This window comes from Triticum dicoccoides, chromosome 7B, assembly GCF_002162155.2.
Source record: "Triticum dicoccoides isolate Atlit2015 ecotype Zavitan chromosome 7B, WEW_v2.0, whole genome shotgun sequence".
In the NCBI taxonomy this organism is placed as follows: domain Eukaryota; kingdom Viridiplantae; phylum Streptophyta; class Magnoliopsida; order Poales; family Poaceae; genus Triticum; species Triticum dicoccoides.
The window spans coordinates 26,698,519-26,703,090 of NC_041393.1; the positions used below are offsets into that span (position 1 = coordinate 26,698,519).

Below are 4,572 nucleotides of genomic sequence, written 5' to 3' on the forward strand. Positions count from 1 at the left end.
GCACTTTTTGATTTAAAATATTACCTTCTCTACGGCTGTTTATAAAATTCTGAAAGTAGGCCAGTCGTCGGCTTCGGCCCCCACGTAACTAGTACTGGGGTGTTCGTGGAAAACACAGACACTACTGGAAACAGGAAATTTACCATCAGCCAGCTCTTTGTCGTATGCTAGCGGACGGCAAAGAAGGTCTTTGTCGTCTACTTACAAAAAACAGACGGCAAAGAACTGACACATGGTGCCATCAGCCAACTCTTTGCCGTCCGCAAGCAGACGGCAAAGAATCTTTGCCATCTGCTGGCAGATGGCAAAGAGGTGGGTGGGTCCAGTGGACGCCAGCGCTGTAACAACCCACCAGCCTCACCTCTTTGCCGTCTGCCAGCAGATGGCAAAGAATCTTTGTCGTCTGCTGGCAAACGGCAAAGAGTTGGGGCTGCCGTCTGTTCTTTTTCCGCGGACGGCAAAGAAGAAGCGCATGCCGCGGATCGATCCCACGAACACTCGACCCACACAGCCCCGGGCCCCACCCACGCTGCACACACACCCACGCTCAACCCACGCACACACACGGATCCCATCTCTCTCATCCTCCTCGATCCCCTTTCTCCACCCCATGCTGCCACCAGATTCCGGTGATCCCCGCCGTTCGCCACCGCTCAACTCTCCTCCCCGAGGTCACCTCTCCCCGATCACCATCTCCACCGACCGATTTCTCTCCTCGCCCAGGAGAGCCATGCCCAGGCACTGGTGGTGGTGCACCGCGAGGAGGCCCCAGAGGCGTCGAGCTGCTGCTGCTGCAGGCACAGCGACGTGCTGGGGAGGAGCTATGTCGGGATGCTGCTCCTACGCCGAGCTACTGCTGCTGTGGGCACGACAACGAGCCGGGGAGCAGCAGCTGCTGCGGGCGCGGCGTCTCTCCTTTCCCCAAATCCCCATCCGACGCATCCCTCTCCAGCCTCAAGCCGCTGCCCTGAGCTCCCCTACAGGCCGGCGACACCACTCTGATTAGGAGTCACGCATGTGGCCGGCATAGCATTCTGGTCACCAACTACCCTCCAGGTATTCTCTTCATTTGGTTAAATACTTAAATTAATGTGTCTTTCCTCAGCTTAGATGTAACAGTTCATTGTTTCTTTCTCTGAATATGTGTACATTCAGAAGCAACTATGAACAACAGTTTCGTTCTTTGAATTATGCGTATTTTTAGGATCAGATGCTTAAATATCAGATGATGATTCTACATAGATACACTGGCTTTTGTATGACCTGAATAGAAGCTAATGAATATCATCAATTCTGATGTTAAGGAAAGTAAAACAGAGACGCCAGTTATTAACATGGGCAGAAAGAGTAGTTCTTGGCATCTTCCTCTCCCTCCTCACTTGTTACGATTGAGTAGTTGTTGTCAAAGGCCAATTATATCTGTGATGCTATGTCGACTTAGATCTGGATGTTGGTAGTTACCTAGAGGTAGGAGGAAACAGGAAAGACCACGCTACAACACTAAGTGGTGTAATTTCTGGTAGTTACCTAGCTTTAGCATGCAACTTGGATCCCTACCTATTAACTCTACAGTGTATATGCACTGAAATTTAACTGCATCTTATGTTCTTTTTTTATTGCTCTTGGCCACCCAATATGTTATCATTGTTTTTTCTATTTATTAACCGATAAGGTATCCCGGCCATTATTTGTCAGCAATTTTAGTTTAGAGCAACCTGCAGTTTATTTTCTATGGTTTCTACTGTTATACATTAATTGCAAGCCTTTTCTGCTTACAAACTTGTCAGAGTCTTGACTTTTCACTACTTAGATTATTGTGACATGAAAGAAAATGTTTTGCTGGATGGTTGGTTTATATCATCATCTTACAGCAGAACATTCGGCTATTTGACCATGCATACTTGACCGTGCTTTTGCTAAGTCTATAGGTGTGAGCTGTTTTGCTCGTGGACAATCTCATGTGTTGGATCTGCATTGGATGGCAGATAAGCGGAGTGGGAGCTCGCATCAGCAGCTTTGACCCCTTCCCAATGAGCTGCAGGTCGTAGACGAGGTCCCGGCCGAGGTATCCCTCCTCTCATTCCTTCCCATTTCTACCACCTAAGGAGTGATTATAGTGTATGCTGCACAGAAGTTTCCAAAGTTCATGCTTAGCTGATATCTTTTGTTAACTGAATAGTTTGTTGTGATGAATCACTAGGACAGTATAGCAAGGCGGCTCTTAAAAAAGGTCCCTTCTTTGATTATAAATCCTAAACAGATCATAAATTATGAGCAAAGAACCTTCCATGATCCCCATCACAGAGTTTTGTTTTTGTTCCCTTGCATTGATATGCAAAATATATGCATCGCTAACAATTTTGTGTTAAGTTAATTGTTTGTTGTGATGAATCATAAGGACGATATCCGAGTATGCTGGCTCTTGAAAAAGGCCTCCTTCCTTGATTATAGTAATTCCTAAACTGGTCATATAGTCTAGGCAACCTGCACAAATCTGAATTTATGTTTTGGAAAACCATGTTTCCTGTTTAAATTCTACTAGTCATTGCTCTATGCTTTAATATTGGGTATTAGGACATGATCATGCTCCTATGTTTGTTCTATTTGATAAGACTTGAACATGCTTATTTTAGTTTAGATATCCATCTATGCTACCGTTCTGTCCATTTGGATGTTATGCACTTACAATTATACATTATGTAAATCTATATTTCAGTTGCAATGTATAGCTTGATTCACACTTGTAGCAGCCATGCAAGATAAAAGAAAATAAATCTAGATTCTTACCCTTTCCCTTGATATATTCTCCTTGTTGAACAAACAAACAGTTTTCGATGAACTGACATTTCACCATTCTGCTGGAGGGATGCTTGTTGCCTATATTTAGAATAAGCGTAAGTGCTTGTATCTTGCTACTATGGAAGTGGTGATGTTTTTAATGAAGTGATGCAGGCTGCAGTGGCGTGCAACATGTATTCATTGCAATATTTTCATATTTGTGGAGATTGGTTAGTATTTTGTGGTTGATGGCTGTAGCTGGCTTTTCCTCCTAAAATTTACTCCATCCGTTCCTAAATATTTTTCTTTCTAGAGATTTTAAATGGTCACCACATACGGATATATATAGACATATTTTAGAGTGTAGATTCACTCATTTTGTTCCGTATGTAGTCACCATTTGAAACCTCTAGAAAGAAAAATATTTAGGAACGGAGGGAGTACATGTGGTGGGAACAGAGTACATGTGCCATAAAATTCAATTTTTCTCCTAACAACTTATACTTAGCACTTTGATCTTTGTAGAAAAAACCTTGCTGGGTCCAAAGTTGTCCAGATGCATGGTGAATGATGGCTGAGATATGGTGCGAAATGGAATAGAAAGAAAATTCTTGTGCCTGCAGGGAGCGGAACTGAATGTGATCGGGGGGTCACAGTCAAGAGAGTGCTTCCTTGGCGTTCTACCAAAGGGAAATGGTGAGTTGTCACTTGAAACTATCATCTTCGTTCTCAATTTATTTATTTTAGCAAAGGCAAAATATTCTAGGTTCTGCTCTTCATTTAAAATATTCACAACTAAATGATTTCCTTTCTTGTATATCTGACATTTCAGCCACTATCATGGAAGTAAAAGAGATGGCCATTTAATTAGGCTAGGCTCACAAGTAGCTGAATTTTTTTTGTGTGAAGATGCATCAGTGATTTTTTTAGCAGTTTATAATGGTACTAGCCCCCTGTGCTTGTGGGTGCAGTACCCTAATTGCAGAAAAATACCAAGTGCAAGTGTGGTGCTGGTTCTCTCCTTTGGCTCTTTGGTATTGGTCCTCTCCTTTGGCTCCTTGTAATATGTGTTGGATATGTGTTCATGGATATGTGTTGGATATATATGTGTTCATGACTATTGGTAACATGTGTTGGATATGTGTTCATGGCTATTGGTAACATGTGTTGGATATGTGTTCATGGATATATATATATGTGTGTGTGTGTGTGTGTTTTTGATTTTCTGTGAAAATGAGTTGATATAAGAAGAAACATAATTAATGCCTATTTGGTCTCTTTGCCATCTGCCAACAGATGGTAAACAGCCTGTAGCCTTTGCCGCCTGCCAGCAGATGGCAAAGAGCCATGCCCTTTGTCGTCTGCCGGCGGATGGCAAAGAGCCATGCCCTTTGTCGTCTGCCAGCAGATGGCAAAGAGCCATGCCCTTTGCCGTCTGCCACTGACGGCAAAGGCCTCTTTACCGTCCGCTGCAAAAAACAGATGGCAAAGAAGGCCTTTGCCGACCCTGTCTTTGCCGGAGCTATTTGCCGTCCGCGGCAGATGGCAAAGGCCTTTGCCGTCCACCATCCCAGCCTTTGCCGTCCGCTATGGCTGATGGCAAAGTACCAGATTCCTGTAGTGAGACACTCTTTATCCAAATGTATGGTCCCTAAAGGAGGTGGCTAGCGTAGCGAACAAGGCAATCGGACTATGCGGCTTTATAACCTTCACTTAGCCATAGAAGTCTACAATTTTAAATTTCGGCGAAGCCCCTAGAATTCGGAAGGCCGAACTGGGGCGCTATATATGCCT

The 4,572-nt window shown here is 43.9% G+C and overlaps 1 long non-coding RNA gene and 2 other non-coding genes across 4 annotated transcripts; all 3 read left to right on the forward strand.

The window, feature by feature from the left end:
• Window positions 1-503: 503 nt before the first annotated feature.
• LOC119340873 lies at window positions 504-3,918 on the forward strand. Of its 2 annotated transcripts, none has more exons than XR_005164732.1 (3): window positions 504-1,056; window positions 1,929-3,474; window positions 3,611-3,918. It is a non-coding gene; the product is annotated as an uncharacterized LOC119340873 (long non-coding RNA). The 2 variants fall into 2 exon arrangements; XR_005164731.1 differs by having other exon boundaries at window positions 1,986-3,474.
• LOC119342368 lies at window positions 2,178-2,281 on the forward strand. The gene has a single exon (XR_005165568.1). It is a non-coding gene; the product is annotated as a small nucleolar RNA Z118/Z121/Z120 (small nucleolar RNA).
• Window positions 2,376-2,486, forward strand: LOC119342370. Its single transcript, XR_005165570.1, has one exon. It is a non-coding gene; the product is annotated as a small nucleolar RNA Z118/Z121/Z120 (small nucleolar RNA).
• Window positions 3,919-4,572: the final 654 nt, after the last annotated feature.